This window comes from Loxodonta africana, chromosome X (assembly GCF_030014295.1).
Source record: "Loxodonta africana isolate mLoxAfr1 chromosome X, mLoxAfr1.hap2, whole genome shotgun sequence".
In the NCBI taxonomy this organism is placed as follows: Eukaryota; Metazoa; Chordata; class Mammalia; order Proboscidea; family Elephantidae; genus Loxodonta; species Loxodonta africana.
The window spans coordinates 28,424,277-28,436,852 of NC_087369.1; the positions used below are offsets into that span (position 1 = coordinate 28,424,277).

Consider the following 12,576-nt stretch of genomic DNA (forward strand, 5'->3'; position numbering starts at 1 on the left):
TGCATACATATGATGCGATTGAAAATACCATGGCTTGGGTCAGGCACACCTTAAGTCTTCAAGGCGACATCTTTGCTCTTCAACACTTTAAAGCGGTCCTTTGCAGCAGATTGACCCAATGCAATGCGTCTTTGGATTTCTTGACTGCTGCTTCCATGGCTGTTGATTGTGGATCCAAGTAAAATGAAATCCTTGACAACTTCAAACTTTTCAGTTTATCATGATGTTGCTCATTGGTCCAGTTGTGAGGATTTTTGTTTCCTTTATGTTGAGGTGTAATCCATACTGAAGGCTGTGGTCTTTGATCTTCATCAGTAAGCACTTCAAGTCCTCTTCACTTTTAACAAGTAAGGTTGTTTCATCTGTGTTAACGCAGGTTGTTAATGAGCCTTCCTCCAATATGGAAGACTCATTTTTACTAGTATTTAGTAAAAGTTTTTAAGATTTTTTTAAAATTTGTAAATAAGCTTTCTACTCAATGTTTAAATACTTAATGCACATACATTTATATCAATATTAAAAATCAAATAATATAGCAGGACTTATTCTGAAAATCTTTAGTCTCCGTCATCATTTATCCCTACCCCATGTTCCATTCTCAATATATCTTTTATTGAAGTATTTTCTGAAACTTTAAAAGAATATGCCTATAATCCTATGTCTTCATTGATTGACTATAGGAAAACAAAAGACTACCTCCTCAACAATATATTTAAAGTTTTAACTCATTTCACTGCCTACACTCACCTGTCTCCAAAGAGTTGATGCTCATAATTAGTTCTGTTGGAGAACTTTATGATAGTAAGTTCTCAATTTCTTGTTCTACAAAATTTGCCCAAGTATTTTGACTCCCTTCTCTATAGGATGGACATATCAGTGTCTCCATATATTCTCCACATTCCTTTCCTCTCTCACCTCCTACCGTCTGTCACCTACAGATTTACCTTCATACTCGTTAAGGTTGTAATAGTCTACACTTTCTTCTGCAGTAACAATCATAACTTTCTTGCCTTGCCTGCAAGTTCACACAACTTAAAAATAAACAATGCAAGCAAATAAACAATGCAAAATATTAAGACTGTGTAAATAGTGTTTACTCAACAATCAAGCGTTGTGCAAGGAATACAATTCATTCTTTTTGGGTTCAATGTCTTGGCTATGTATGTAAAACCAAAGCCCATTGCTGTTGAGTTTATTCTGACTCATAGCTACCCTATAGGACAGAGTAGAACTGCCCCATAGAGTTTCCAAAGAAATGCCTGGTGGATTCGAACTGCTGAACTTTTAGTTAGCAGCTAAACTCTTAACCACTATGCCACTGGGGTATCCAATATGTATGTCTCTCTCTGGGTGTGTAATATATATAAAATATATGTATGTGTATATACTCAATGGCAACTAACAACAACTTATTCAAGAAATCCCTAAAATCATATTTCATTTTAATTTCCTACATACTTAGACCATGACTGCCTTGTAAACATGTTTTATTTTTTTCTGAATTTTCTAATTGCTTTCATTTTTTTCTCATAAAAAAACAGTAGTGTATTTCTATTCCAAATATCGTTCATTAACTCTAGCCTTATGGATTTAACTGACTAGAATTCTCACCTACCATATGGAAGACCTGCATTCGATGTACTGGTGAATGCACCTCATGCACAGAAATACCACAAGTTGGTTGCTTTAAAGAACAGAAATTTATTTTTTCAGACTTCTGGAGGCTAAAAGTCCAAATCAGAGTCTTGGCCATGTTGATTTCCTCTGCGAACCTCTCTCCTAGTGTCTGGTGACTTCCAGCAATTGTTGGCATTCCTTTGCCTGTAAATGATCCTCAGTGGCATGTGATTTCCCCTGTGTCTCTGTGTCTGTTCTGCTCTTTTTGTAAGACACCTCTCACAACTGATTAGGTTTTAGATCCATCCTACTCAGGCAAGATCTAATTACATAACAAAAGAAAACGCCTATTCCTAAACGGGGCACTTTCACAGGTATAGGGGCTAGGGCATCAATATAATTTGTAGGGGAACACAGTTCAATCCATAATACTTAGGATCCCTGTTACCATTATTTTTTTATATTTTTTCTGGCCATTCATATTTTGCTGTTGTGATTGTTCTTGTTGCTTCTGTATGTATATATGGGAGTCTCAACAGGAAAGAGATGATATTTAAAATTTGTTAATTCAGGGAGAATTTAATAAAGGAATTATATACAAATATGTGGGCAAAGTGCAGAGAGAAGGAATAGTGCAGTTCCTGTAACTATTAATAGCTGGGTACCATGATACTTAGGCCTTAAGAGATAAGAGGTCAGTGAATGGTGAAAATGGTTTGAGCTCAACTACTAATCTAAAGGTTGGCAGTTTGAACCCACACAGCAGCACCACAGAAGAAAGGCCTGGCAATCTGCTTCCATAAAGATCATAGCCAAGAAAACCCTATAGAGCAGTTCTACTCTCTAACACATGGGGTAGCCCTGAGTCAGAATTGACTTGATGGCAATGGGTTTAAGAGGTGAGGAGAAGGACAAGAGGAGAAAGCTGTTACTACAACTCATAAGAAGTCACGTGGTGAAGGCTACAAATTGACGCTATGATTTGCCTTTGAGAGTTAGAGCACTCCCAACTGAAAGGCAGGAGACAAGGGCTCTGTTGATACAGTCCATATAGGTCAGCCTCCCAAGCACAGAGCCGGTTAGGGAACGAATGATAGAGTTGCTGGATGGGTATAGGAAGCTATGCAGCACAGTGAACTTGTATTGCTTCTCAGTATGCATTCATATCTTTCATTTGGGCACAGCTTTGTGTCCACTAAAAAAGAGGCACACAGTCAACCACTTTAGCCTTGTGGAGTAAGGGCAATTCAGTTATCCTATTATCTGAAACCTAAAATTTTTAATTTTTTTTTTATTATCTGAAACCTAAAATTTTAGATAATTTATTATTAGACTTAAAAAAAATTAGATTAGGTAGGAGAAATTCTGTCTTATTTTCCTAGTTCTGCTGTAACAGAAATATCACAAGTAGGTGGCTTTTACAATCAGAATTTTATTTTCTCGCAGTTTAGGAGGCTAGAAGTCTGAGTTCAGTGTGCTGACAAGAGGGAATGCTCTCTCTCCATCAGCTTTGAAGGGAGATTCTTGTCTCTTTCAGCTTCTGTAGTCACTGAGTTCCTTGGTTCCTTGGTGATCTTCACTTGGCGTCTATTTTCCCCTTTTTTGTACTTTCCTCTGTTTCTAAACTACTCTTTTTATAACTCAGAAGTGACTGCTGTTGCTGTTGTTAGGTGTCGTCAAGTCCATGCCGACTCATAGCGACCCTATGTACTACGGAATGAAACACAGTATGGTACTGTGCCATTCTCACAATCATTGCTGTGTCTGAGCCCATCGTTGCAGCCATTGTGTCAATCCGTCTAGTTTAGGGTCTTCTTCTTTTTCACTGACCCTCTATTTTACCAAGCATGATGTCCTCCAGGAACTGGTCCCTCCTGATTATGTGTCAAAAGTATGTGAGACAAAGTCTCAAAATCCTCATTTGTAAGGAGCATTCTGGCTGTAGTTCCTCCAAGACAGATTTGTTTGTTCTGGCAGTCCACGGTATATTCAATATTCTCTGCCAACACCATAATGCAAAGACATCAATTCTTCTTCTATCTTCCTTATTCATTGCCCAGCTTTCGCATGCATATGAAGCGATTAAAAATACCAGGGCTGTTACAGGGCAGGGCTTCCCAGCTTGGGACTAAGCCCTGCTTAGGTTCTTACCTTCTTCTGACCAAGAATGACCAGGAGAGGCTCAGAGATTCCACACAAACAAAGGTTTATTAGAGACAGAGTAAAAGCCTTGCGAGGGAGGGAGGGAGAAGGGTTTCCATCTACGCTAGCCTCCAGTCTCTCACTCAACAAAGGATTTCATAGGGCTTATAAAAGTTCTTAGGTGGGAAAAAGGCATTATCTTTACTCATTAGATGGGTGGAGACTTCCAGGAGAAGGGGAGGGATTATGGAAATCACATGTGCCATGCAGTTAGAATTCAAGATGGACTTCCTCATAGAGGTTGCTGGAACCAAGATGGAGTCTGTCACAAAAGCTGCTGAGAGGTTGAACAGGACTTATTCTGGGATGTTGTGCATGCGTGATGATGCCTCTGGATCTTGGTTTGAGCTGTGGAAGGTCATTCATAGTCCACATTGATCTTTACTGCGTATGCTCTGCACCTGGTGAGGCCTTGAAAAACAACTCAGGAAGATTATCAGTAATTTATAGCTGGTCAAGCACACAGGGCCTTGAAATGTAGCCCCTTATCTTGTCTAAGCACCTAGTTTGTTAATTACAAGTAGTTTTCGGGTGCCAGCAGCAAAAGTTATATGGTGGTTTGCACTTAGGGTTTAGATTCAGAGACTATTTAATTACAGCTGGTCAAGCACACAGGGCCTTGAAATGTAGCCTTATTTAATTCAGCCAGCCAGATCTCTTCCCTGTCTCAGGGCTTGGGTCAGGCACACCTTAGTCCTCAAGGCGACCTCTTTCCTTTTCAACACTTTAAAGATGTGTTTTGCAACAGATTTGCCCAATGCAATACATCATTTGATTTCCCAATTGCTGCTTCCATGGGCCTTGATTGTGGATCCAAGTAAAAAGAAATCCTTGACAACTTCAAACTTTTCTCTGTTTATCATGATGTGGCTTATTGGTCCAGTTGTGAGGATTTTTTTCTGTTGAGGCGCAATCTATACTGAAGGCTGTGGTCTTTGATCTTCATCAGTAAGTGCTTCAAGTCCTCTTCACTTTCAGCAAGCAACGTTGTGTGATCTGTATATTACAGGTTGTTAATGAGTCTTTCTCCAATCCTGATGCTGTGTTCTTCTTCATATAGTCCAGCTTCTTGGATTATTTACTCAGCATACAGATTGAATAGGTATGGTGGAAGGATATAACCATGACGCATACCTTTCCTGACTTTAAACCACATAGTATTACCTTGTCCTGTTCGAATGACTGTCTCTTGGTCTGTGCACAGGTTCCACATGAGCACAATTAAGTGTTCTGGAATCCCCATTCTTCACAATGTTATCCATAATTTACTATGATCCACACAGTCGGATACCTTTGCATAGTCAATAAAACACATGTAAACATCTTTCTGGTATTCTCTGTTTACAGCCAAGATCCATCTGACATCAGATCTCTCGTTCTATGTCCTCTTCTGCTTCAGGCTTGAATTTTTAGCAGCTCCCTGTTAATATACTGCTGCGACCATTTTTGAATTATTCTCAACGCAGTTTTATTTGCATGTGGTATTAATGATAGTATTTGATAACTTCCCATTACATTGGATTACCTTTCTACGTGGATGTCTTCCAGTCGGTTGACCAGGTAGCTGTCTTCCAAATTTCATGCCATGGATGAGTGAGTGCATCCAGCTTGTATCCATTTGCTGAAACATGCCAATTGATATTTCATTAATTTCTGAACCTCGTTTTTCTCCAATGCTTTCAGTGCACCTTGGACTTCTTCCTTCTGTACCATCGGCTCTTGATCATATGCTACCTCCTGAAATGGATGAACATTGACCTGTTATTTTTGGTATAGTGACTCTGTGTATTCCTTCCATCTTCTTTTGATGCTTCCTGTGTCATTCAATGTTTTGCCCATAGAATCCTTCAATATTGCAACTCAAGGCTTAAATTGTGTCTTCAGTTCTTATAGTTTGAGAAATGCCGACTGTGTTCTTCCCTTTGTATTTCTAACTCCAGGTTTTTGCACATTTCATTCTAATACTTGGTCTTCTCAAGCTGCCCTTTGAAACCTTCTGTTCAGTTCTTTTCCTGCAGTATTTCTTCCACTTACTTTAGCTATTCAATGTTTAAGAGCAATTTTCAGAGTCTCTTCTAACATTCATTCTGTTCTTTATTTTCTTTTCTGTCTTTTTAATGATCTTTTGCTTACTTTGTGCATGATGTCCTTGATGTCATCCCAAAACTCATCTGGTCTGCAGTCATTAGCGTTCAATGCGTCAAAGAGATTAGATTTAGGATATACCCTACGCTGGTATGGCCTCTTTAACATAACAACAAAAATCCTATTCTCAAATGAGATTACATCTACAAGTATAGGTTAGGATTCAAACAATTATCTTAGAGCGACACAATTCAATCATTAACAGACTGCATCTTTACGCATCCACCAGTACAGATTCTTCAGACATAGATACAAAGTAGACTTTAAATGATGAATAAGCATGCGGTTATTTGGTAAGACAGATGTATAGGCGTGTTTAGGCAACAGTGATTATTGCATGGCAAAGGGCTACAGAACTGCCAGAAGTCTAACTGTAGAAGAGAAATTAGATAAACAGATTGTTGTTGTTAGTTGCTACAGAGTTGATTCTGACTCATGACTACCCTGTGTGCGCAGAGTAGAACTGCTCCGTAGGGTTTTCAAGGCTGTGACCTTTAGTAAGCAATCATGTGGCCTGTCTCCCAAGGCATCTCTTGGTGGTTTTAAACCACCAACCTTTTTGCTGGTAGTTGAGCACTTAACTGTTTGTGCCATCAAGGGACTCCAAATAGGTAGATAGATACAATTTCATAAATTATAAAATCTTTGCATAAAGAAAGTCAACCAAAAGGATAATGGGGAGATATTTTGAACAACTTTTTTGCCAGTATATTCAAGAACACAAATAAAATAGATGAATTCTTTGAAAAACAAAGGTAACAAAACATATACTAGAGAAATAGAACATCTAAATAACACTTCTGCTGCTATTCATAAGGTTTTCACTGGCTAATGCTTTTCAGAAGTAGACTGCCAGGTCCTTCTTCCTAGTCTGTCTTAGTCTGGAAGCTCAGCTGAAACCTGTCCTCCATGGGTGACCCTGCTGGTATCTGAATACTGGTGGCATAGCTTCCAGCATCACAGCAACACACAAGCCCCCACAGTACGACAAACTGACAGACACTTTATGAAAACTTTATGAATAGCAGGAGAACATTGTCTGATATAGTGCTGGAAGATGAGCCCCCCAGGTTGGAAGGCACTCAAAAGATGACTGGGGAAGAGCTGCCTCCTCAAAGTAGAGTCGACCTTAATGACGTGGATGGAGTAAAGCTTTTGGGACCTTCATTTGCTGATGTGGCACGACTCAAAATGAGAAGAAACAGCTGCAAACATCCATTAATAATTGGAACCTGGAATGTACAAAGTATGAATCTAGGAAAATTGGAAATCATCAAAAAATGAAATGGAACGCATAAACATTGATATCCTAGGCATTAGAGAGCTGAAATGGACTGGTATTGGCCATTTTGAATTGGACAATCATATAGTCTACTATGCTGGGAATGACAAGTCGAAGAGGAATGGTGTTGTGTTCATTGTCAAAAAGAACGTTTCAAGATCTATCCTGAAGTACAATGCTGTCAGTGATAGGGTAATATCCATACGCCTACAAGGAAGACCAGTTAATACAACTATTATTCAAATATATGCACCAACCACTAGGGCCAAAGATGAAGAAATAGAAGATTTTTATCAGCTGCTGCAGTCTGAAATTGATCCAACATGCAATCAAGATGCATTGATAATTACTGGTGGTTAGAATGTGAAAGTTGGAAACGAAGAAGGATCAGTAGTTGGAAAATATGGCCTTGGTCATAGAAACAATGCTGGAGAACAAATGATAGAATTTTGCAAGACCAACGACTTCTTCGTTGCAAATACCTTCTTTCACCAACATAAATGGCAGCTATACACATGGACCTCGCCAGATGGAACGCACAGAAATCAAATTGACTACATCTGTGGAAAGAGACGATGGAAAAGCTCAATATCATCAGTCAGAACAAGGCCAGGGGCCGACTGTGGAATAGACCATCAATTGCTCATATGCAAGTTCAAGCTGAAACTGAAGAAAATCAGAGCAAGTCCATGAGAGCCAAAATATGACCATGAGTCTATCCCACCTGAATTCAGAGACCATCTCAAGAATAGATTTGATGCACTGAACAGTAGTGACTGAAGACCAGACGAGTTGTGGAATGACATCAAGGACATCATCCATGAAGAAAGCAAGAGGTCACTGAAAAGACAGGAAAGAAAGAAAAGACCGGAAAGAAAGAAAAGACCAAGATGGATGTCAGAGGAGACTCTGAAACTTGCTCTTGAGCGTCGAGCAGCTAAAGCAAAAGGAAGAATTGATGAAGTAAAAGAACTGAAGATTTCAAAGAGCCTCTCGAGAAGACAAAGTAAAGTATTATAATGACATGTGCAAAGAGCTGGAGATGGAAAACCAAAAGGGAAAAACACGCTCAGTGTTTCTCAAGCTGAAAGAAATGAAGAAAAAATTCAAGCCTCGAGTTGCAATAGTGAAGGATTCCATGGGGAAAATATTAAACGATGCATGAAGCATCAAAAGAAGATGGAAGGAATACACAGTCATTATACCAAAAAGAATTATTCAATATTCGACCATTTCAAGAGGTGGCATATGATCAGGAACTGATGGTACTGAAGGAAGAAGTCCAAGCTGCTCTGAAGGCGTTGGCAAAAAACAAGGCTCCAGAAATTGATGGAATATCAATTGAGATGTTTCAACAAACAGATACAGTGCTGGAGGTGCTCACTCGTCTATGCCAAGAAATATGGAAGACAGCTTCCTGGCCAACTGACTGGAAGAGATCCATATTTATGCCTATTCCAAAGAAAGGTGATCCAACTGAATGTGGAAATTATAGAACAATATCATTAATATCACATGCAAGCAAAATTTTGCTGAAGGTCTTTCAAAAACAGCTGCAGCAGTATATCAACAGGGAGCTGCCAGAAATTCAGGCTGGTTTCAGAAGAGGATGTGGAACCAGGGATATCATTGCTGGTGTCAGATGGATCCTGGCTGAAAGCAGAAAATACCAGAAGGATGTTTAACTGTGTTTTATTGACTATGCAAAGGTATTCGACTGTGTGGATCATAACAAACTATGGATAACACTGCGAAGAATGGGAATTCCAGAACACTTAATTGTGCTCATGAGGAACCTTTACATAGATCAAGAGGCAGTAGTTTGGACAGAACAAGGGGATACTGATTGGTTTAAAGTCAGGAAAGGCGTGCATCAGGGTTGTATCCTTTCACCATACCTATTTAATCTGTATGCTGAGCAAATAATATGAGAAGCTGGACTATATGAAGAAGAACGGGGCATCAGGATTGGAGGAAGACTCATTAACAACCTGCCTTATGCAGATGACACAACCTTTCTTGCTGAAAGTGAAGAGGACTTGAAACACTTACTAATGAAGATCAAAGACCACAGCCTTCAGTATGGATTCCACCTTAACATAAAGAAAACAAAAATCCTCACAACTGGACCAATGAGCAACATCATGATAAATGGAGAAAAGATTGAAGTTATCAAGGATTGCACTTTACTTGGATCCTCAATCAACAGCCATGGAAGCAGCAGTTAAGAAATCAAAAGACGCATTGCATTGGGCAAATCTGCTGCAAAGGACTTCTTCAAAGTGTTGAAGAGCAAAGATGTCGCCCTGAAGACTAAGGTGCACCTGATCCAAGCCATGGTATTTTCAATCACATCATATGCATGTGAAAGCTGGACAATGAATAAGGAAGACCAAAGAAGAGATGATGCCTTTGAATTGTGGTGTTGGCGAAGAATATTGAATATACCATGGACTGCCAAAATAACGAACAAATCTGTCTTGGAAGAAGTGCGGCCAGAATGCTCCTTAGAGGCAAGGATGGCAAGACTGCGTCTTACACACTTTGGACGTGTTGTCAGGAGGGATCAGTCCCTGGAGAAGGACATCATGCTTGGCAGAGTACAGGGTCAGTGGAAAAGAGGAAGACCCTCAACAAGGTGGATTGACACAGTGGCTGCAACAATGAGCTCCAGCATAACAACGATTGTAAAGATGGCGCAGGACCAGGCAGTGTTTCGTTCTGTTGTGTATAGGGTCGCTATGAGTCGGAACTGACTGTACAGCACCTAACAATAACAACAACAACAAATAACACTATTAAAATCCTTACCAAAACTGAATTGGCTTTCATAAACATGTCCACATAGAAAACTCCAGATCCAGATGATTTCACAGGGAAATTCAAGTAAACATTCAAGGAAGAAAGAATGTTTCACAGAATATACTGCAGAGAAGGACAGAAACTATCCATTTTCTTTTATGGATCAAGATACTCATTATGCCAACACCTAAGATATAAGAAGAAAATTACAGACGTATATCTTTCATGATTTAAGTTCTTAATGATTATTAACAAAAGTAAAGCAGCAATACTGAAAAGGTAAATTCACTATGACCTATGAGGTTTATCCAAGGAATTTAAGGGTGAGTTAATATTTGGAAATCAATATAATTTACCATATTAACAGAATGAAAGAGAAAAAACTTATGATTATATCAGCAGGTGTAGGAAAAAGCATTAAACAATTCAACACCCATTCGAGATTAAAAAAAACTCTCAGCAAACTCTCTTGATCTGATAAAGGTTATTGTCTTAGTCATCTAGCGCTGCTATAACAGAAATACCACAAGTGGATGGCTTTAACAAAGAGTTTATTTCCTCACAGTAAAGTAGGCTAAAAGCCCAAATTCAGGGCGTCATCTCCAGAGGAAGGCTTTCTCTCTCTGTTGGCCTTCTCATCAATCTTCCCCTGGACTAGGAGCTTCTCCGAGCAGGGACCTCAGGTCCAAAGGACGCCCTCTACTCCTGGTATTGCTTTCTTGGTGGTATGAGGTACCCCCCCCCCAACCGCCATCTCTCCGCTTGCTTCTCTCTTTTATCTCTCAAAACAGATTGCTTTAAGACTCAATCTAATCTTGTAGATTGAGTCCTGCCTCACTGACACAACTGCCAACCATTCTCCCTCATTAACATCATAGGAGGCAGAATTTACAACAAAATTGCACAACGCTGGAAATCATGGCCCAGCTACGTTGATACACACATTTTTGGGGGGGACACAATTAAATCCATTAAAGTTATCTACAAAAAAATTACAGTTAACACCTTACGTAAACAAAAAAAAAAGTTCCAAATCTTAAAGGAAGAACAATAAATATATCGACACCTTACTTAGTGGTGATATATTTATTGTTCTTCCTTTAAGATTTGGAACATGGCAAGGGTGTCTTCTCTCATTACTGCTATTCAACACTGGATGGAAGGTTCTAGCAAGGGCAATGTGAAAAGAAAAAGAAATTAAAGTAACTTGGAATGGAAGGGAAGAAGTAAAATTGTCTCAATTTACAAACAATATAACAATTTAAATGGAAAATTCTTAGCAATCTACAATCAACAAAAAGACTACTAGAACTAGCAATCAAATTTAGCAAAGGCCGAGGATGCAAAGTGAGTATATGAAAGTTAACTGCAGAACCATCTTTAGCATTTTGATGGTTCTTTCATTATTGTGTTAAATAAATAGTTGGCACACACTCACTTTGTATTTCTTTGAGAGCCAAGCTCTTAACTTTTAAAAATTATACTTTGACACCTTTAGAAGTTCAACTGAGATGCCTATTGTGCAATTAAACTGGTTTGCCTGATAAGTGCCTCCAAGGGGTTCTTTAAACGCAGACACAGCTTTTCCACGAATCTCAAGTGATAAAACTATTTTATTCTCACTGACTCTGTATTTTTAGTTGTATTTCTGAGTTTGGGCCAAGTTTGGTTCTTTATCTGGTTTGCAAATTGTCCATAAGTTATTCCCCATTGGTGGCAGTAAAAATTGGCGATTTAATTTTATTGTCTGACCATTTGGTAAACTCTGACAGGTGGAGATACGGGTCTATTTTGAGAGAGGGAAAACAGAATTTGTTTTGTCAGGGGTTTTTTTTTTTTTTTTTGGTCTCCTTTTTGTGCAAGAATATATCTCATTTCAACTGGAAGAATGTATTTACTTAAAATAAAACAAGAAATGGTGTGTTTTGGGGTACTGTGGTTACTTTGACCCATCACTGAGTAAAAAAAAAAAAAATAGTCGCCAGTTATTTCTGTGTCTATGTTTCTGTCTCATTTTGTAAGTGTGAAATATTTACCTAGTTCTGAAGTGTTATTGTTATCAATATATTAAAGATTCCTGGGAGGCACAGATGGTTTGTTTGTACTTGACTACTAACCTGAAGGTTGGCGGTTTGAACCCATCCGGCAGTGGCACAGAAGAAAGATCAGGCGATTTGCTTCTATGATGATTACAGTTAAGAAAACCTATGGAGCAGTTCTACTCTGTAACACATGGTGTCACCATGAGTCAGAATAGACTTGACAGGAACAGGCTTGATCCATATATTAGATTATGAAGTCTCTTTAAAACGAGCTCTGTTCTATCGGTTTAGAAAGATTAATAAGCACTTGCATAAAGTTGATATTCCCAGAATTCTGAGAAAAATACAAATATATTAAATGTGCTAGCCTTTAAACAAAACAAAAAACTTTTGCACTAAACCGTTAGCTCAACAGTTTCTTTAAGAATCCAAGTTTACGTAATCAGGGAAATTCCTGGACATGTCAGACGTTTTGATAATTTGGGC

At 38.8% G+C, this 12,576-nt stretch overlaps 1 pseudogene; it reads right to left on the minus strand.

Annotated features, from left to right (window-relative positions):
- The window catches only part of LOC100677575 (guanine nucleotide-binding protein G(s) subunit alpha-like), a 157,842-nt pseudogene that overhangs the window by 47,049 nt on the left and 98,217 nt on the right, over window positions 1–12,576 (minus strand).